This window comes from Empidonax traillii, unplaced genomic scaffold (assembly GCF_003031625.1).
Source record: "Empidonax traillii isolate 1590-97213 ecotype Southwest subspecies unplaced genomic scaffold, ASM303162v1 scaffold74:size2480735, whole genome shotgun sequence".
NCBI classification, from domain to species: Eukaryota; Metazoa; Chordata; class Aves; order Passeriformes; family Tyrannidae; genus Empidonax; species Empidonax traillii.
In genome coordinates this window covers 726965-749901 of record NW_020955267.1, presented here as the reverse complement: position 1 = coordinate 749901, position 22937 = coordinate 726965, and the positions used below count along the sequence as shown (strand labels likewise).

The following is a 22937-nucleotide window of genomic DNA, read 5'->3' as shown; positions in this document are numbered from 1 at the left end:
GAAAGTGTCTGTATGAAATTCTCATGATACTTTTCAGTGAGAATTAAGAATTTGCTCCTCTAATCTTAGATATGATGTTGAGACAAAGTTTCTTCATCATCTGCAGTAATATTTTGTAATATCCTATGCTTCTTCCAAGCAGTATATGGTATACTGAAATTGCAGGAAAAATTAGCTATTCAAAGAACAATCCAAGGCATGTGATGAGAGTGTGAGAGTAATATACGGAACCATTTTATTGTATAGAATGATTCTGAGAGTAAGGATAATTAACTTGGAATTCTGCCCCTGTTGATGCAAAACTGTAATTAACTTCCCAGGGTCAAGATTCCATTTATGGTTTCCATTTGTTTGCATACACAGCTCAAAACCCCAGAGATGCCATCATACATACCTACTATGTGCATATGGGTAACTACCTAACGATACTGCAAATCTTATTTCAGGTAAGATATAACCTTAGTGACAACAAAAGACCCCTGAACAATTTCAAGGATGACAGCTCCAAAATACACACTCATAGCTGGACTGGGCTTTGCACATAAATAATGCCATGTGCAGAGATGCTGACCTTTTAGTAGGAGGGATTTTATTAAGAACACAAGCCAGGGGTGCTTTAAAAGAACAAGTAGTTCGGTTTCCATATACAGATAGATATATCTGTATACTTGTCTCACTACTAAACCATGATACACTCTATGAAAAGAAAATCAAAAAATAATCAAGAAGACTTTGTTTTAATAGGGGAATAAAAAGCCATTCACAACAGTTATTTTTGCATGGTAGCCATGGCTTTACAATCTTTATGAAAATAACACATGTAAGTTCATTTCTTTACTTCTCATATTAAAGACTGTTTACAGCTGTGGATTTGTGAAAAAGAAAAAAATTTTCATGTTCTGTAATTCAGGTTTGGCCTTGGTGACATTACACACTTTGTTTCTGATCTAAAAATCAGCTGGGAAAATGCAATTTCAAATAAATAATGTGAAAACATCATCAGTACAGAGAAACTTGTCTTATTTGAACAGAAAATAAAGCACATTGTTTTGGGCATAGTGTAACCATGTCCCCCTTCACAGCTGCATGGGTAACCGGACTACAAAACAGATATATCCCTTCTAAGGCATATCAGGTTATCAAATACAAGCTTAAAACAAAGGATAAAAAAAAATGTCTCTGATTTACTTTAATAATAGCTATGTTTCCCTCAACTCTGAGTGACCTGACTTGCTTCACACCATGAAAATGATTGCACTATTCAAGAAAATTTAGTGGCAATCTCCTTGAAGGAAACAACTGTGTAGGCTTGAGTGAGCTGAAGAAGCTTCCAGGTGGTATCTGAGTCCTACTGGCAGGTTACTCTGGAAAAGCTTCAAATGTCAGCACCCATGATAAACCCATTGTCCACAAAAATTACTTTGGCCACTTATGATTTCATGTCAGTATCTGTCACAAACAGCAAATCATCAGCACAGGATCCAAAAGGTAGTGTTGTAATGTTGTCTCAGAAGCTCTGTGGTAACAAAGACCCTATTCAATAAAAACAGCTTTCCTCTCAGTCCCAAAAGTGTCCCATCCAGCTCGGGCCGGAACTGAACTGGCAGATGAACAGAAGAAAGTTCGTGTTACAGCCAGACATGTTTTATGTGTGCCAGATACTGTGTGTGCTCTCAGGGCTCTCTGTCTGGCACATTTCTGAGGGTCCGCTAACAGAACCCGAACTGACCACAGTACCTACCTTTCTATTACTAAAAAGAACCGACCAGAAACCATGCTCTGACTTTGAGATCTATTGGCATGACCTGCCTTGTGTTAAAAAAAAAGGCAAAATTTGTCTTCCATTCACCCCTAAAAGGAAGGGCTGCTAACACCAGACCATCAAAGGGGATATAGGTCCTAGTACATAGTATCATTCAAAAGCACTGTTTGGGAGAGTGGGTTAAAACCATGCCAGGAAGTTTTCTAAAAAAATGCATAGATGGTTGCATGTCACTGTGCAAGCCTATATCCTGAACCTATTTTACTTACTAGTACAGGTACAGGTAACTGGTCCTGTCAATTAATAAAGGCTTAATAAACTTGATCAAGATTGATAAATCTGACTTTCTCTTGCTCCCAGTAGGCTGGTCGGGGACTCTTAACTGTTCAATGAGTGTCACCCAGAGCTCCATTCCAAGGATGCAGGAGTAATTCCTTCTCAGGTAAATCTTTCTAACTTTTCTTCATCACTCAACATCTACAGCAGACTCCTCCTTATAGCAAAGTCCTTGGCTTTGACCAGCCATTGAAGATGCCCTTTCATTGTTGTTTGGACTTGGTTGCCCTTGTCACCTCTGATTTCAGCATGACACCAGTCCAACTGAAACAGTCCAATTGAGACACTCCGCAATATTTCAAAGGCTCTTTCCATTAGAAAATATGGACATTGAAGTCATTCATGCTTCATAAAAGGAGCAGAAAAAAAGCATTCAAGACAGTAACTTGAGGAAAAAAGGAGTTAATTCACGCTTCAAGGCTTAAAACAGATGTTAAGCGATAAAACTCCTCAAATTATAACCTTTCACAAAAAGAGACAGAATGACTGTTACCTCTTGACAGATAGTACTACTGCAGAAGGCAGCAGTGCCTAATCCCACTATCAGAATTAAACTAAAAATCTTTCATAAAAACCATGAGCCTGTAGAAGATTATGAAAATTAACTGGTCCAATTATATCAGTGGGACTGCTTCAGTTCATTACTTTTCCAGGATTTCAAAGAAAAGGTAGAGAAAAGATTGAGAGGTAATATTTATTACTCTACCTTGTGGTCTTCACTTCATGGAAGATGAATGACTAGCAGATATACATACATATCTGATATTTTTGTACACAAAGAAACACAGAACCAAAGTGCCAAGTTCAAAAGCAATTGTTACATTTAAGATAAAACAACTATTGAATAAATGTATGTTATCAGGAAAATTAGGAATAAGAAAGAATTCATCAACTTTGAATCTGGCAAGCCTGTTAGTACTTCTCATTTGATACTGGAAATTCTCATCAGTGTAGCAAGACAACTTGGCTTCTTTCTCCACCTGGATTAATGTTGTGCCTAGCACTTCGGGGAAAAAGATGGAGCTGCATGCCTGCTCCTGAGGCTAGCTGTAGGCTTCATGACCTGGAGCCACTTGTGCAACTGGAGTGACTATGAATTTCTGAGACACTGTGAAAAACCTATCATCATGTCTCCTGTGATGTGAGGATCCTGAGCAGATAATTTAAAACAGTTTTAATCTCAATTTTGCAATGCTAGATGTGTAAAAGGGATCATTCATAGTGACTCCGAAGAGCTGAATTTGAACAGAACAACTCCCTGTATCTTGCTTTATCCACAATCTTACTGCAATGTTTTCCACCCAAGTAGAACTCAGAGTAAGGATTTAAAATTAAAGCAAGAAAAGAAAATACAGGTGTTCATGAGGTGTGCATACACTTAAGTCTTTATAGGAACAATCTGTCTGATAGAGGGCACCTTTCTATCGAACCAGCAGGGGATAGGTGCATCCATGGATTGTTATGGATGCTATACTGCTGGATGAGATCTGCTGATGTAGGTGAGTTGCCTTCACTCAGAAATCAAAGATATGTTCTGAAACTGAAGCTTCTGGTCCTTTCTGCTAAAGATCTGTTTACCAAATTTTTTTATGTGGTAATCATATTACCCTCTGCTGCACTTATTGTTCAATTTGATTCTATTAGAATCTTGCATTGGGTAAAAGCATTCTTTTCAGTTCCTACCTATGCTTTGGTGCTTAATTGCTTAAATTTCTGTTGCAACTCACTCAGACTCAACTGAATTTCAACTGGAAAAAAAAAGGTAATCGCTGCATATCTGACAATTCTTGTCATCTCAAGAGTAAGGAAAGTGAATGAGAACAGTGATATGTTACCCATGGTGCTTTTCTTAAAAATCATAACTAATGAAATGAAATAACATAATCCAATGAAAAGATAAACATTTTTGTCAACTATCAAATGCCCCAGCAATTTTCCACAGGGAAACGAATACAAAAGGTGTATTTCTTCTTATTTGTGCAAGATAAAATAAACCATCTTGATCAATAAAGATTGTTGTGTACAAAAAATCTTCCTGATAAACCCAGACAGTAAACACTTCTCTATGCACCTATCTTACAGTTAGAATTTTAGCCAATGCTTTTGTTATTATTTGTTCAAAGCATATCTTATACTTTTTCATTGCACCTATTATACATTTCTCCATTTGAACACCATGCCAGGATATTTTTAATTATGCAATCCGTATTCTGTCAATGGCAAGCACTTGGCCAGAATTTCTTACACTTTTCAACATACCCAGCAGACAATTAAGAACTCAGTGGACAGAAATATTTGCCAACTGAAATGTTAGTAAGACAATTTTAATTAAGTGATCTTGACCAACTTTTACCAAAGAATCACAATTTTCATCATCAGTTTATCACTTCAAAATATCACTTTAAATGCTATTTCTTAGAAATTTTATTGACTCATTCATTCACACAGTCTGTAATACATGCCTGACTTGCATAATACTTCAGCCAATAGTTCCATTAGTGCTTTAATACCTTCTTTTCTTGTGTAACACAATGAATGCCAAATTTGTCTCCAGCTTTTAAGAAAATTTGGTTTTGCAGGGAAAATCCTGATCCATTGAAGCCAACAGAAGTTCACTGTTGACTTCAATGGGATTAACATTTCCCTGTATTTGTATACATGCATTCTCTCCATTTAGGGACGAGTATTCCAATTACATGTGTGCTATACCCAAGGATAAATCTAATTAAGAAAAACATCTTTGAATTTGTGTTTGCTGACTGATACTATAAATGTAGATATTTAGACAAGCATTGTGAAGAACGCTTTCCAACTCTGTAATGATAAAATGGTGAAATCTTTGTGCAGGTGCCACCTGGCATTTACTTTTAAACTGACCAACATATGAGGGTTTCATCTGAGGGAATAAAAAAAAACGCTTGTGCAACAAATTTTGCAAAGTATCTGAGAAACATTAGGAAAATTCTTCAAATAACCATCAGTTTTAGAATAATGACACTTTCTTGGGGAAGGAGTGCAGGGCTATTAAACATACACAAACAGGGAAACCCATTACTTTCTTTCAGAGGCTGCTGGATTGGCAGCCCTATTGCATAAGCATACTGCTGCGGATTGCAGCTGTTGTATGAAACTCCACAAAATGCTTTTGATCCATTTTATCTTGCAACTTAGCAAAGAAACGTTGCAATAAGAAACACCAACAAAGATCTGAAAAACTTAAGCTCTGGATTACCATATTGTGTTGTCCTGCCATTCAATGTGTCGGACAAAGGCAGTGGTGTTCAAAGTAGAAAAAGAAAAAAGAAACTGGTCACAGAAAGTGCAGAGAACAGAGTAAATAATATTCCTCCACATCCCTACTCTTTCATAGATTTGTTGTTAAAAGAGTTGCAGCAATTAGGCTTTTGTTAATTACCAGCTGTTGAAACAGATGTGTTGACTGTCCTTATTAGCCAACAGCTGGGACAGGAGAACAATTGATGCTCTCTAAAATCAACAGCCAGCTGCTTTGCAGTAATTATCTCCTATGGATAATACAGGTGATAAAGGCAGCAGTTATGAGTTTCAATAACCAAGGTACTGTTATTGAATATCACTGGAATTTATGGCTGATTTTAGAAAATGAGTAGAAAACTAAGTTGCTACATCTCCTTCCTATCTGCATTGTGTCAAGGTCATGCAATATATAAATAATAGGGGAAACACAATGAGAAAAAAACCAAACCACAACTTTTATAATTTTTTTTAATCCTCTTTATTTTTTATGTCTTGCTGATCTTTAAGAAATGCTTTCTCTTTCAGGTGACTATGATTAGCTGTCATTCATCATTCACTCAGTTTCCCATGTGCCTCTTCTTGTATTCAATTTTACCATAAATATTTTGGAATGTGCAGAATGGCCATGCTTACCTGTTGGGAAATTCTATTACACAATATATAATAAAGAAATTATTAAAGAGAGGGACCATCCCTCTAGAGAATTAGATTCTAGTCTCAGGTGCATAATGAATTCTTAAGGAAATTCACTTTACTTCTTGGAATTAAGTTTCTCTACTGCTAAAATGGGGGAACTATGTTTATCTTGATCAATCACTTTATGATTGATGACTTTAACATACTATTTAAATGCAAAGTAATGCTTGCATAATACAATACTGTAACATTAAAAAACCCAACATGCTTTTCTAGTACTGATATACGTCAAAGGTTATAAAATGAATGGTTCTTTAAGAAGCACAGGCATGGGATTCACAAGCGTAAATCATAGTATCTAAATGGCTATACTATCTAAATGGAATGTATGAACATAGGTAGTCAGATAGTTTGTACTTACTTTTGCTCCTGCTTTGATTTATATTTTCTCATCTCCATACCCTATTAAATGCATTAAAAAAGCAAAGCAGAGATTTCAAACCATTTCTATTAGCTGCTCAGTTCATCTCAAGCCAACAAAAGACATGTCTACAAGAATATACAATCATGTCTATTCACTAATTAGTCTGCACTTAAAGACACTGCCTTACTGAAAGCAAGGATTAAGGCTGGTTGAATACTTTCCCTTTCATAGATCTCCCTTATGTCTCTGTTGGGTCATCATAAGCAGCTTGTTCTCTGAGCTTTAAGTAAGGAAGCTTGACAATCAGTTCTGGGCTCATCAGTAGGCACTGGGGCACTTAACAGGAGCTATCAACATTCTAGGGGACATGTGAAGAAATCAACTAGCCAAAAATTTTCAATAACAGGGCTGGGTAAAAATGTACATGGTAGCTATGTTTTAGGAAAGATATACTGAAGGATGCAATATTTTTTGTTTTGAAATAAAGCAAAACAATGTACTTCTCTGTTTTCACTTCATATTCAAAGGAAAAAAAAATTTCATTATAGAAAGAAAATTGACATAGACCCTTGTACACACATCCTTCTATCTATTAACAGGAATCCACTACATACTATGAAAGAAACAGAGTACTTGAGCCCACTTGGCAGTTTTCTACTTCTGGAAGAATGCTAGAAATGATAAGAAAATGAAAGGAGAAGGAATGGTTTTAAGCAAGGGCTTTTCATTTGCTTTTCATTCTCTCCTTATTTCTCCAGCTGTTTCTCTCTACCCTTGCAGTGCTTTCAGGCCATTACAGTGGGTTTACCCCTGGAAGGCAAAACTTGGCTCTTTGCCTTTTGTTTGGTTTGTCATCCATGAATGAGTCAGCAGGGGGGGGATTGGGGACAGGGGGAAAGTGGTTTAGTTTTGGTCTCACTCTGCTTTGGCCTACAATTGCAAAGTTAACATTTAGACTGTGCCAGTGAGGAGCAATGGACAGTACAGGGCTATTCTGCCTTAGGGAGACATTTGAAGAAAGGTTTCTATCCAATGTAGACAGATACTAACTAAATTCAGGATAGAATTGTGAAATTTTCAGAGCTGGTGTTCTGCATGAATTTCCATGGCAGAAACTATCCCAAAGCAAGCAGGAACTTGAAGTCTTGAAGAAGAAAACAACAGTGAATGTTGTTTCACCTTGGCCAAGACATACTGTAGGAAAATTTCAAACTGCATGTATGCAGCAAGAGCCTCTGCTGCCTAAATCCTGCAGTTGGCATGGCCAGTTCGGGCCTGTGAACCAGTCACAACTGCGAGTGTATCTCTGTAGCATAAACCACCAGCCCCTACTCTAAGAGCAGAAAAGCACCCGAGGGTGTGTACTGCACGGCCCCTGGCATGCTGACAGGGAGCTGAAAGCACCTGGACTTTGGTCCCGTGTCTTGCAACAGTCACAACCTGGTAACACATAGCTTTGACAAACTCACCACTTAAATGGAGCAACCCCTCTAAGCTGAAAAACAGAACTAAGAAGATCTGAATTAACAAATGAATCAAACACATTCTGTCTGATGAGCTCCTTGTGAACCTCCTCTGCACCAGGGCCACAGCAAATCTGTTCCAGTAAACTTAATCCAGTATCTTTCAGTGTCTTGGTACCAACCTTGCTGATAAAACCTACCATACATAACCTGGAGCCAAAGCACAGTGAGTTTCCCTTTGTAATTTTTTTTCAAATAAAACATTTAGGGACAGCACAGGCCAGTTCCCCAAGACTGTAAAGTTGAAAACTGCTGCCCAAAACAAAAGTTTTCTAATATATCATAAAATCTTTGTAAATGTGACAATCAAGCCCTCGAGAAAATTCACCTGGCAACAGCTGCATTGAAACAAAGTTACTGCAGTAACAAGTAACGTCACAGTGTTAATAATTGACATGGAAAGAATGAAAAGGTGAGCAAGGGATAAGGAGGACAAAGGAAAGATTTCAGTATAAACTTCTGCTGGTAAGTAATCAATCAAAATTAAGATTGAAAGAGTTGGTATGAACGTTATATTGAAAACTGAAGTGAGTCTGATATCTTGGACTGCTGAATGGGACTTGTAAAACTCCATTTTCTGCAGCCTGATTTGCAAAATTTGACAAACAAATCCCCTGCTGATTTGAATCTACTTTCATTCAATTCCCCCCAGAAACTAAAGCAAACGCAGGAACATTGGCTTCTCACGTTTGCTGTATGCAAGAAAAGAGTAATGCAATTCCTGGTTCTGCAGGTTAAGGCACGAATTAGAAATGCAGTGGTAATGAATGAGTTTCCTGATTTACATAATCTAACAAAAGACCCCTCCCCTTGGAGGGAGGAACTGCCCTCCTCGAGACACTGTTTAGAAGAAACTGTTTTGGATGACTAAATTACCTTGGGTGAAACGGACTGCTATTGTAATATCCACCACTACTACTGCTAGAGGTCAAAGCAGCAGGAAAAACTGTTGAGACTACAAGTTAAATATTAAGAAATCAAGACTTTTTCCCTCAAATCCTACTTTTTTTTTCTGTATTCCATAATGAAGTCCATAATGACCAAATTTGGATTTTTATATTAAAGCCTACAAACTATCACTGTTTCATTTACAATAATATTGCTTTGCTCTTTGGCCCAAAATCCTGGTAAAATTTGTTTTCTACATAAGATATACCCTAACTTTAACTGAAGTATCAGAGTTAACAAAATCAATAACTCATTACTAAAATCATATAGTTCAAAAGAGCGGACTCACAAAATTAAGGAATTTGCAAGGTCAGGACCAAAAGATACTGTTTTTCAGCAAAGTCTGTGGACAGTCTCAGTTCATGATCTGTGAAGGTACACTGAAGTCCCACCACTTCTCAAAGACAGAAATCGAGTTGTGCTGCACCTCTTGAAGGAAAAGAAAGTGCTAATTCATACCAGCTCTTAGGGACATAGCAGCAGTTGCCGAACAAAGATGCCATCAATAGGACATAGGGAGCTTTTTTGAAATATCAAATAAAATCTTCTGGCAAAGAGTTATTAATGATGAACTGCAACTGTCAAAATTATGTCATAGGAATATTTGCAGTTCACTGGACCTAAATATTCGGAATTCAAAGCTGTTTCCACTGACATCAACTTAAGTTGTCACAGTAAGTTCCGAAGAGGCAAGAGGTTTCTTTCTACTCTAGTCACTAGTAAGTCGTTACTGTTGGCAAGAATTAATAAACTTCTTATTTCCTACAAAGATTAATTAATTTTTCAGGTTCCAAGAAAATGATATTTCTACAGTCAAAGAAGCACTACTTAATACTCAGACTGTTTCTCAGATGCTTTGCTGAGGCCTCACAATGTGTCACAAATGTAAAATACAATGTATTAAAATACTTAGCTTTATTTTTATTTTACTGCACTGTGCTATTCTGAAAAATTCTGAGAACTTTATGCAGTATCTAGGTGGTAAACAGCCTTCCACAAAAAGTCTATTTTTAACATCAACCAGACTGCAGATAGACTGCAGACAACAAGTCCTTTTACACACAAAAAAAGTCATCTCTCTCTTAAATAAACTGCTAGGTCAGAGTCTATAATCAACAATGGCTTTTCAACTCCAGGTAACTACTCCTATGACAGACTTACTAGCTAACCTCTTCGTTTGTCCTAATTTCTTCAAAAATCTTTATTTTATAGATATATTATTTTTAAGGATTTTTTTGTAACCCTCCTTATATTATATTTTGGAGAACTATGGTCAGGAATGTTTGGTTTCTAGTAGCTATAAATATCATCATTATAATTTCTGTAACGATAGCATTTAGGTTGAAATATTTGTTGCTACAAACACTGAAGCTAACTGCTGGTATCTACAATAAACACCACAGTAAAAATCCCACAGTAAGTAAATATTAATTGACAAATTCAAAGTATACTCAATAACAAAAGTATCTTGCTATTTCATTATTACTCTACTGAACCAAATTATTACTTTAAAAAAATGGAACTTTCCAAAAGTTTGTAAAAAATACAATAATTTACACTAATCATTCATAATCTTACCTTTACTATAATTTTGCAGTTATGCCACAGGAATAAAGTAAGTGACACTTCAAAAAAACAAAGATTAAATCAAGAATATTGTTTAAAAAAATCTATGCTAACATGCATTTTAGGAATTTAATTTTACGAAGAACATTTTGTTGAGAAGGTAAGTAATGGCTTAATATTTATCCTGACTAGAAATGGAAGGGCAATGCCAGGGAATCTGTCTCAAGTTAGCCTAATCTCCTAAACATGTATCTAAAAAAGTAGATAACATTAGCAACTGATTGAGGAAAAAAAGAAACATATCCCTTGATTTCCAGGGAACACATCTTCACCTTCTTTCATTATAAAGAATAAAGGACAGAAATCATATAACCTCTCACTGTCAATGCCTTACCAAGCTTCTAACAGAAGCCCATTCCATACCCATACCTTGAGCAGTTCTTGGCTCGTTTGAAGTAGAATGAACTGTTCTTCACCAACTCAAGTCAGCTTCATATCACTGCCATACACAGAACATACTTCTACAGAGATGATCTGGGACCCTGACCCAGATTCATTAGCTCAGTTCAGATGCAATGCTAATACACTTGAGGCTTGATTTAGGATTTACTTTGAAGTATTGTGAGTAGAGGAGACATACAGTATTATGAACAGCTAGATCTTAATACTGTATATATATGAGTGTATAAGGCCACTAACACCTGGACACATCTATAAGTGTACCATTCAACACAGACCTATGTATACAATTATACACACAAAAAACTACACACAGTGAAATCACACCAATTATCTCCCCTACCTTCAGCAATCTCAAGTTTAAGGGAACCAGGCACTTTCAAAGAACATGTCACCTATTTTCTGCATTAATCTTCAGAGAAGACAAACGGCCTTTTGGTGATATATCCCTATCTTTGTATTGACTACAAGTGGAGCCCTCAAAAGTGGCAGCTAAATCTGGGTAAGTGAACTTCTTCCTTGGTAGGACATTCATAAGGTCACAAAGACAAGTACAGAAATATTAGCAAAGGCCAGATGTAAGGTTACCAGGGCACACACATCATGATGGTACTTTTAACTGCATTATCATGTTTTTCCAGGTATCTTTCCAATTGTTGCATGGAGTGGACCTATACCTGGGCATGAATCATCCCTGCCCAGTGAAAGAGTTGTTGGCTGTCTACTCCTGTTTCTTTTGTTGCAGCCATTGGAATGGGACTGCAATAAGACAGCAAATATGCTCCATATTTAACGTAGCTGAATGCTGCTCAGCTGTCATGGAATGTATCTGTCCTTTGGCCACAGCACTCAGTGTGAATTAACTGAAAGTTTTCAGAGGGATTGATAGTATGTTACCCATTTTCTCACTGTGCAAGATAAATCCCTTTTGTCTCATCTGCCAAAGTACCCTGCACTCACAGCTGCAACTGGAGTCAATGGGAGACAGAACATAAATGCTATATAATACCTCCACAGCAGACCTTAGATGAAATTACCCAAGGCTTCAACCACACTGAAAATAATTAAGAGAAAAATCAAAATGTAAGTGGCTATCCACGGTTATCACTAGTGAGAAAGTTTATTTCCAGCATTTTCTGCCTGTCATCTGTGACTGAAAAAACAGGCTGATTTCAATCCGTGAAACAGCACATCAGTGAAAGAAGGGACTGTATGAACAGGACAGCCTACACCACACAAGTAGGAGGCTAATCTTCTCAGTTGGAAACTAGCTGGAGCAGCCAGGATATTAAATCAGCAACACAAGGGGAGATTATTTGGAAGGCAAATGAGGAACATGCTCAAATTCAGCACCTAACGAGCAAGCTGAACCAATGTGGCAAAGGATACAACGAAAAGAATCTCTTCAATTGTTTATGTGCTGATCCTAGGAATCTGGGTAAGCAGCAAGAGGAAACTCTCATTGAAGGGAATAAATTTTATGTAACCAACATTACTAGAACGTGGTGGATAACTGGCACGTTAAAATCTCTGATTAACAGGAAGGATAAGAGAGGCAGACTGAGAACAGGATGCCTTAACAACACCCCTCACCCCCCCGTGCCATTATTCCTTTTAGAGTGATCAGTAACACAGGACCACAGCTCTTGAACACGTAGAGGTCAATATGCTAACTAAAATAACTTAAGAAAGACTTGCTGGTCAGATAACTAGGGCACAGAACAAGTTTGGCATGTATTTATAATCTTTGGAAAGGAAAAAAAATGACGCTATAGGAGACCAGTCTAGGACACATATTCTGTGAGTCCTTTGCACAATTATAAACTAATATTACATACTTTCAATAGCCATATATTATTTAGGAGCATGGGGCAAACAATCTCATTATAACACAAGAGATGTAAATTACTATACTGGAAATTGATAAATACTTGGAGGATAATAAACCAATTGAATTCCACATGGGAAAAAAATGGACCAGAGTCTTTATGTGCATAGAAATACTTTAACAAGTATTCAAAGCACATCAAAACTGGTGAAAAAAAAAGGTTAGAAGAATATCACAGAAATCTGGGGATCCTTTAAGAGTAGCTATAAAAAAGAATGATCTCACAACCAAGTGGATGTAGACCTTTTTAATGTAGAAAGGAAATAAGCATATGATAAAATGTCACAGAAGTACAGCAGAAAAAAAAAAAAGCAAAAATAAATTCTTAAAAATAGAAGTTCTGAAATTATTCCCATTGATAAGAGTAGATAAAAGAATCAATGAAAAATGTATCGTGGACAGGACTACAGATAGTAAGGATTTCTCACTGTGAGAGGAACAGTGAATGCATAAGTCCACTCCAAGTTTGGAGCACCTATATCACAAACTGTAATGCAAAAAAAGCCCAAACTGGAGTGTTCAGTATATAAGAAGTCTGTACTTGGAAAAAACAGGATGGTATAGTTACAGTTTATGTAGAATTAATAAGCACTTTCAGTTTATTAGAAATCAAGGAGGAATAAGTTTTACATTTACAGATTCAGACAATTTTCACTTAAGGTGTTGCAGAGTTGCTAAAACACCAGGACATCCCCAGACTGGAAGAGCACATAATAATATGTCAATATAAAAAAAAAATATTAGAAAAACCCACTAGTGATACTAAAACTGGGCCGTGTAAGTAAAAACACTGGATTCAATTAATACAGATTTTAATGAAAGACTAATTTTTACCAGTCAACATGTTTTTAGTAAAATCAGTCTTCCACATAATCTGATCTCCTTCTTGGATGGGATTAGAAGGGGACGTTGTATAGTGATTATTTAGGCTTTCACTTGTCAGATCTAACATTGATTAAAAAAAATTACTATGTATCATCAAGAAAAAACTGAAGTGCATTCTGAATGGGCTGAAAGTTAAAGACCCACAAATCTCTCCATGTTCCAATAGGCAATCGTCACTGAGTAATACTAGAATACCAGCAAGGTTGGACAGGTATCAGTACTGGCATATTCCTTCTCAAAGTATCCTTCATTATTCGGAACCAGGTAGACCCAGCTAGTAATGATCACGAACAACAAAGTAAGTAAATAATGATGACAAAACAGTGTTCTGGGTACTTGGTGGGTATTCAAATCAAGGGTATTTTAATAAAGACAAATGCAAAACTCAGTCTAAGAACAGTGAATACAGGCTACACTTAAAGAAAGACCAAATATATTCTAAAAACACTGAGTATGATAAAGATCTGAGACTTCAATACAAGATGACATTACAGTGCAGTGGAAAAACTGGGAAAATGCAACTTTTTTGGATGTATATGCAATAAAATAGTATCTCCATGAAGCAACTGAGGTAATTTTACTTTATGTATGACACTGAGAAACAAAGATATAAAAATGCATATGTATGTGTGCCAACATTTGAAAACAAAAGGATGTTAAAAAGCCAGAGAAGATATGGAAAAGAGCCACACCGGTAAGGTAGGCACTAGAGAACAAGGTATGTAGTGAAAGAGCTTATTCTGTTCAAATTATAAAAACCCCTGAGGACGTGATAATTTTGCAAAAGTACCAGGAATGGAATAGTTTTATGTTGCTACTGATTCTCACTGTCCCTTGATAAATGGACAGAAAATACAGGATGGGAAGGAATTTTTAATCTAGGTGAGCAAGGGCAACTTGAATCATCAGAACAAATGATCAAAGGGAAATGATGGTTTCTCCACCTCTCAGAATTTTTACATCAGACCTAGATACCTCTCTGGAAAGCAGGTTTAAAAGACCCATAAATTTCTGGGCTCAACAGAGGGACAACTGGTGAAATCAAAGATCTATGATATTCAGAAGACCAACTACCTTGCATAAAAATATCTTCTGGACTTGGTCTTAAATGTTAGGAATTTATGAACGATAAATATTCTAAAACATGAATACTGTACGTCTCAACTAAGCATGCAAAATTTGTGGGTACTTAATTTTTTCATGCCTTGGTTTCCCCATGAAACACGAAGAAAACACTTCTGCAAGAATACATTAAATCATAGTTTATTAAACCTTCAGTTCCTAAAACACTGAATACTAGAGAAAATCCCCATGATGGTTGCTCAAAATTCTGTTTTCAGGAAAAAGTTTGAACAGTATCCAGTAAACAAGGGATTGGCACACATAATGAACAAAGATAAAATAATATATTGATTGGCTGTTCTCTGGATACTGTGTGGAGCAGGAATGCTGTGAAATAAAGCACACATGATCCTATAATGAAAAATGTTAACATACTGTTTCAGGGGAAAGGGAAGTAAATGAAGACACTTGCTTCAGAAATGCCAGAACTCAGGTTAACTCTTGATTAACTGGCTATTTCAGTGTAGCTTTTTGCTTGTCTAGCAAATAACACCGTAAAAATGCACAAATACACAATACTCATAATTATTGTCTAAATAACCTGCCTTCCTGAAAGGAAGGAAAATGTTCTGATGAATAGCTTTGCTGAAAGCAAGGCCATTTGCTTGCCCTATCATGCACTCCTTAAATCCCCTGCAATTTGTCAGCTTTGAATGCAATACTTCTCCAGAGGCTACCAATGAGCTTTTCACATTTTGCTCATGTCATCCATTTTCCATTTGATTAGCAGAGACCTGAATTAATCTTTCTGCTTCACAGAACAGCTAAAATCAACATACGGGAAAATACCAGTATCTTAGGTACAGCTCTTAGCATGGGACAAAGGTCTCTAGGGAATGTCCAGGTTCTTGGTGGCCCAATGAAGTGGCTGAGACAGATGAGGAAGAAACAAATATCCAGGATGAAAAAAGGAAGACTAAGTTAGGAAAACAATGAAGGAAGACAAAAGAAAAAAATTTTGAGAATGGGCAATACAGGAAAGCTACATGATGTTGAACAGGTATGGTGTAAGATGTGAGAAGAGAGAAGTAATAATTTGTATGGAAACATGGAAGAGAAGAATGCAGAGCTCAATGTACTTTTCAGAGGTAGGTAAAAAGATGGAAAGAGCAGAAGATAATATGAGAATAAAAATAAGGGTAAATATTTTTCCACATCCCGTTTTCTTTTGTGTGACAAAATTTATGTGATTTATTTTTATATTTGGCTTTTTTAAACATTTCTGTTTTGAAGTACTTGCTTAAACAACATGTATCTAAAAAGTTTTATTATTAAAATATCAAATGGATTATTCTTCTAAAGACAAGCAAGCGAAATTATTCTAAGGTTTGAAAATAAGACTCACTCTTCTGACTTTCTTACAATTTTTGGAAAATATTTTTATAATATTTTTTTTCTAAATCAAGTCAGAAACGCCACTGAATAAATGTTTGACCACAAAAGTGAATTAGTTTAAAATTATGAAAGGTTGTTTGCCAGTATCTTGTCAGCATAACTTAATTCAAGTCCCACCTCTTTTAATCTGCTCTACTTACCCCCAAAACTGCCAGGGATGAGTTAGTGGTCATGACATTAGAAACTAATGAAAGGTGTAGACTTTGATTTGATAAGTTAAAGCCCTTCAAGGCTTAATGTCATCACTTTAAATGTAACATAAAAAGAGTAATGGAGAGAAATGATTGAAGCTCTTCACCATGGCTGTACTAGCCTTGATGGATTTAAAATTTGCAGTTCTGTACTGAATGCAGTATTTTGATATATAAAACAAAGAAAAAAAGTTTATATTGTCATTAAAATGTTTGTAAATCCATGGACAAAAGGATCTCTGTAAAAACAGTGTAAAAATCAAGTAATTTACTATGTACCAGCCAGACTAATAAAGCTCTGTCTGATACTAAACTTTATTTCTTTATATCTCTCACTTTCCTCCAACAACCTTTCCTCATAATAACAACCTCATATTCCTTCCAATGTCCACAAAAAATTAATGGATTTCACCTACACCCTTTATATCTTTCTACTACAATACCCCCAGCTCACTCTACTTTTTGTTCATCATTTGGATAGTAGTGGTACCCTGTTGCAGAGCTGCCCCCTTCTAAATAGTAATGGCTACCAATAAAATTATCCTCAATTTCCCCTTTAATGGGATATTGGGAGTTTCACAAAAACTGGTAGCTGAGTAGAAGAGAGAAATCCCATTATGGATCCAACCATTATTCTTCTTACAGATATGGCTGGAAGTAGCTAAAAATCAGAAGGTGAAAAGAAAGACTGCACAATCATATATCCCTTATTTTATTAGGGAAATGTGGCTAAAAAACCCTGCTTGCTAGATATTTCAAACAAAATCCTTTCTCTTTTTTTTCCATATTAAAAGTACATTAAAATTAAAGCACGTCTCATGCAGTGTTCTCTTGAGAAATCATTTCTATCCAGAAGAGTGTGATCTAAAGACCACAGAGGGCTTCCAGTCACATTGGTACACAGAAAAAAACCAGAACAATGAAAGGTCATCAAGAAGATGAAGATAAGCCTTATATTTGCAAACCAGGATATTTTTAAAATTTTTTTTCCATGGACTGTACATACAATTGCTGCAAACAGAGGTATAAATGAGTATACATGAAGCTCTCCAACTCTTCTCATCCTTGTTGAGAGTCTCTGACTGAAAAGTGAAAAAGGTAGATGAATTTTTGAGTTTTTACAGTGAGTGGAAGACCACCAGATACTGTAAGTTAAGTATACATACCAGTAAAGACTGTGCAGGCAGCAACTTCCCTGAGGCGTTTAGAAGTAGTACCTGATATATCAGGTAGTTAAGAAAACAACTTTCCCAAATCAAGCACTGAATGGAGAAAACCAATCCACTGCATGATGTTTACAAATAAGAACTCTTTGCAGATCTCAGATATTGACATATTTTAGAAACAAGCCAAATAAACTGTTTGGTTTCCTTCCAACTGCACCTTGTTTAAGACCAGGTGAAAAAACACCATGTGGTCCATGTAGAAACAGATGCACTACTGTCTGACACTTATACACTCCTCAGAGGATGTGATATACCCTGGAAATACAGTAAGATGTGCTGCTGAGGCTGGTGAGAATATATCCTATCTCTAAGATATTTCCTTACCCCTGGATCAGAAAGATGTAAAGTGACTAAAAGCAAGATTGTACAAGCAATCTTGCCAGCACAAAGGCCTTGAGAAAATGGATGGGATTTCAGTTGTAGCAAGATATACAAGGCACTACTGAGTAGAATGAAAAAAACACAAAACTGCAGAGACTCTAACTTCTGTACTTGTCCCTTTTTAGCTGAGATAGAATATTTCTTACAATATAGATGTGATTCCAGTACGGGAACAGGAAAAGTCCAAACGCTGGTAAATTTAGGAGGGATCCCAAAACCTGCTTCACAGAATTGTTACAAATGGCCACACAAGCCCATTTGAGCATCTATATGAAAGTATTCCCAGGTGAGATGCTAGGTATCATGTGTTGGATTTAGTACCATCTGTGGCTGGTCTGAGCAACTACACAACTGTACCCATTTATGTGCAAATCCCTCATGGGACAATTGGTCTACAGCTCACATGTTTATGCCTTTTCTTAGACATTTGCCTGATTTTGTCTTACATCTGTAACCAATGTGGTATTTCACAGATACTTTAATGCTAAAATTAGATGGACAAAAGCATAAACTGAATAAATATATTTCATAGGGGCAGATGATTAGATTTTTAGAGGTGCTGAAGCAGCTCAAGACAGGTACTGAATGGCATTCCAAAATCTGTAAGTGGATTAGATACCTAAAAATCACTGAAAGTCTTGAGACGTAGGTATCCTAACCACTTAGGCATATTTTGAACATTTGCTCCCTATTTACCTCCTCCTTATCAATATTGCAGTGTTGTCTTCAGAAAAACAGTTATATACAGAATGCCTTTTCTTCCCCTTTCACATATTGATGTTATCTAGCTTTCTTTTAAAACACATCTATACACATCTACACCTGGCAATTTAATAAATGTGACAACTTTCTTATCTTTTAGAAGTATCATTTAATTACCTTTGGGACACCCTGGAATAAATTCTGTGAACTCTTTATATCTCTTGTGCTCCCCATTTCTTAGCCAAGGCACTGGCTTACGTTCTTTGCTGATATGAAAGAATACTACTCCTCTGCGAATTTCAGTAATACAAGTCTGCAGATTCTCAGGTGAAGATTTAGCTCACAAGCTCTTCTCCGTGTTCAAAGCAGATTCAGATAAATATCCTCCAGATTTTCTAGTAGAATCACTGAAAAAAGGGAGTGTTAAACCCCCCCTATTTTTTGAGCACATTTCCTTGCAGTCAGTTGAGAGCATGCTGTGTGCTCTGCAGGAGGCAGCTTTGTCAGAGCATGCACTCACACTGCTGTTCTTGCCCCTTGTGAAAGCCATGGGAAGGTGGCTGCTCGCTGTGTATTGCCAAGAAAGATCATTGTGCTACAATTTCTCAGTTTATTAGAGTCCTGATCTGAAAGGGATTTGGCATGTTCTCAGTTTGCTCTGCCGAGTCATCGTGTTAGGCCAACCCATATTAAAGGAATTGTGCTCCAGTTAGGCTATGCATCTTGGTTAAGGGGTTTCATATTGTTGATCCCCATACACTGATTTTGAATCTGTTAAACTCACAAGTCTAAGAAGAAATCAGTCTAAGGGAGAAATCAACTTCTGTATTAGCAATGTATTTTTTTTGCCTTTTCCCACAACTTTCAGAGAATAAAACCTGACCTATACTGAGTGATTCACAATGAAAAACGTAATTATGAAGCAAATGTATTTCTATAAACAGGAATGTCATACATGTCACCTGAAGTAGAAGGTGCATCAATTAAAAAATACGAGAAAGAGCAGCTGAGGTTTTCTTTTAAAAGCCAAAGAAGTTTTTAAAACATGAACAAATTTTAAAGGTAATAATAAATAAAAAATAATATGGTTCTCATCAAATGAATATCTTAAATACCGGTGCACAAATTATTTTCAAATTTCTAAGCAAGCACTGAAGTAACGTGATATCTCAGCTTGTCTTTATGTGATAAATAAACATTGCAGAAGTTTAATACATATCACACAGTAGGATTTTATAAAGTAAAACTCTACTCAGAAAAGAGTTGTAAGACAACCTTTTTTTTCTTTTTCAGGGAGGGTGGCACAGGGAGGACTGTGCCCGAGGGATTTTTTTGTTTTGTTTTGCTTTGATTTCCTTTTTTGTTTGATTATTTACTTTTAAACTGCAGTGCTGGTACACATATTTCCAAATATTGGAATGAAATATAATTTTGCAACAAAAATAATGTTAAAATTTTTTTTATTATTATTTACCACTAAAAAAACCCACAAACCAACATTGAATTGGTTTTGTTCTTGCTAGAAAATAAAGTAGCAAAGATAACTATTTAGCTTAATAGATTAGGAAAAAAATACAGGCACTATCTGATAGACTATAAAAGTCTGGAAAAGTTCAAAATGTTTTCAGCTAGGCACAAAAATGCTGTTAATGATTAGCTGTATAACAAGAGATTTATCTCTGTCTTTTTTTCCTTTCTTTTTTTTTGTGTATGTGTGCGTGTTGCAAAGGCAACAGAGCCACACTGCAGGTCTGTCTGTGCCATTCTTAGGCCACTTTCAGGCTGATTGAGAAAAGCTGGAAAGTAAACACAGGTGTTTTAAAACTGGAGCCGCTGTCATGGACAACCACAAACACCCTTAACTCTGATGTGGCAACGCCTCTTTCCCGCCCTCTCTTTTTTAAAGCATTGCCCAAAAAGAACATGTCAAATGTTTCACCTTTCACCACCTCAAAATAACTTGGAGCTTATGGCATTGTTTGGCAAGTTTCAAGCAAAGGGATCGTTTTTTCATTCCTTTTCAGATGTAGTCAACTCCAAATCATTCACATAAAATAAAGAGCCATTCTATTTCTAATTATCTTATTTTCAGTGTCCACTGATTTACCTGCAAGCACCATGTTTTAAGTTAAACACTTTTTTCCTTCAAATGTAATCAGGCTCCTTGTTTTCATGATTCACTTTCAGCTAAAAAGACAGCAAGGGGATTTTGCAATAACGAAGCAAGAGATTTAATCCAGTGGATAAGAAGATAAATTAAAAAAAAAAATAAAAATAACAAAAAAGCACAACAAATCCCCAACCAAAAGAATAAAACTTGTTTTTTTTGTGAAAGAATATGTAAAAAACTGAAAAAGGACTTGCTTGTAAATTAGCTGTTCCAGGAAAGAGCACATCCTGTTCAACTGCCATAAATACTTCCTAGCTAGAGAAAAAGTATGGAAAGCAAAGCAGAACAAATCCCCAGAAGTTATGTAGTCTGTTCACTTAAGCAGTTGGTGGGTGTGGGGCGGAAAAAAAGTAATATATTAACAAAAATGAAACAGCTACTGACAATTACAATTTAGTTCTAAAAAACTGGTAAATTAAACAGAGATGGTTACACTTGGACTGAAAGTAACAGCCCCAGAAACACTCCTCACCCCGAAATACAGAACTGGTTCATAATCTAAATATCAAAATCTAGATCCAGCAAAAAAAAATCCTGAAATTTTACACTGAAAGCAGCATGACCCTCAAACCTATACCAACAGCGAGTGTACTGCAAACATCCAACACTGCTGAAAAGGTAACATATGCCAAAATCAAGTCTTACTTATTGTAAAGGATGATTTTTCTTGTCAGTCTCAGCCTTCAGATTCCAGAACGATTTTCTTTTTGACGTAGACGCTTACATATCCCCGTTTCAAAAACCAGACACCAGACTTACTGTGTGTCCTGTGCTCCAACTTAAACAAACACAAACGACTTCATAAGACAGACAGCGCTCATGCATACATTTATTTATGTTAGGACACAAGTGGGATTTTTCTTTTTTCCATATTTTGTCCAGTGTGGTAAAGAGACAGTACTATTTATTAAAGGATCTGTCTGAACAGCCCTGAGCTGCCTCATCCCCTGTTACCAGGCATTCAATACAGTTCACAATTTCACAAAACAGGCCTCAAGAGATAATTTGCAAAATTGAACTTTATAGTAAAAATCAGTCATTGTTATTTCCTTTAAGCCATTTCATCTCATTTTTGACTAAAATTATGAACTACTTTGTGTACTTTCCAATTAAAAGTCTATATATAGACATTTAAAACTTTACTGAAAGTGGCCAAGAGAACACAACTGAAGGAAATGCAAAGCATCAAACTTCTGCCAGCTGCCAGCATCACTCACAGTGCTGTGCATTACCTAAGAAATATTTAGAAGAAATCACACACACAAACACACTTATTAAACTACATTATTTCACCTCATTTGTTGCTATTTCTGGCCTCTGCATTAAGCACACGTGACTTGAAAATCATATACCATTGAGACTATTACACATAATAAACAAATTAAACCAAACAATATTGTGTATAAATTAGGTTGTTCATTGGTTTGCTTTAGAAATACTTTCCTGTTAAAACAGCAGGGATTAATGCTTTGCAAAGCAACAGAGTTTAATGTGATCTATTGAAAAAAAAAGTGCACTAGTTCACTAATGGAGAAAACCATTGAATATTCTGATAGTAACAATTCAGAGACAGCTAAAAAGGAAAAGAAAAGCTTGTTGAAATAACCCTTTTTAAAAGCAAAAATTTCACCCCATATAAAGATGCAGCAATAATGGTGTTATTTACCTGAAGATCTGTGAGGTCTCAAAAGTATGTTTTAAGCTAACAAACTGAGTCAGGAGCACTTTATAAAACCACTAGCTAGCATTAAATAGCAATGACAGATACATCCCTCAGCACTACAGTGACCTCCTGGCCAAAAGCTAATTTCTCATTCGTCCAGCCTTTTGTATTCAAAGTTATTCCTCAGCCACAAAAGGAGCTGATTTTTGAAAAAGAAACTTGCATCCACATTTTGAGAAATGTCAGTGTTTTCATCTGCACCCCCTTCAAAAGAAGTTGTGGACAGTTAGCTTATTATTTGATGCAGCTCTAGAGAGTAACTTTTTTTTTTATTTTTTAAATGTGTCTTAAAGAACCAGCAGGAGATAAACAGTAAAAATGTAA

At 36.2% G+C, this 22937-nt stretch overlaps 1 protein-coding gene and 1 long non-coding RNA gene across 12 annotated transcripts in view; one reads left to right on the top strand and one right to left on the bottom strand.

Moving 5' to 3' along the window:
- MIPOL1 (mirror-image polydactyly 1) overlaps window positions 1-22937 on the bottom strand; it is a 189777-nt gene that overhangs the window by 60388 nt on the left and 106452 nt on the right. The gene's annotated exons all lie outside the window — the stretch shown is intronic.
- LOC114055972 lies at window positions 8356-14131 on the top strand. Its single transcript, XR_003570882.1, has 3 exons — window positions 8356-8422; window positions 10239-10321; window positions 11572-14131. It is a non-coding gene; the product is annotated as an uncharacterized LOC114055972 (long non-coding RNA).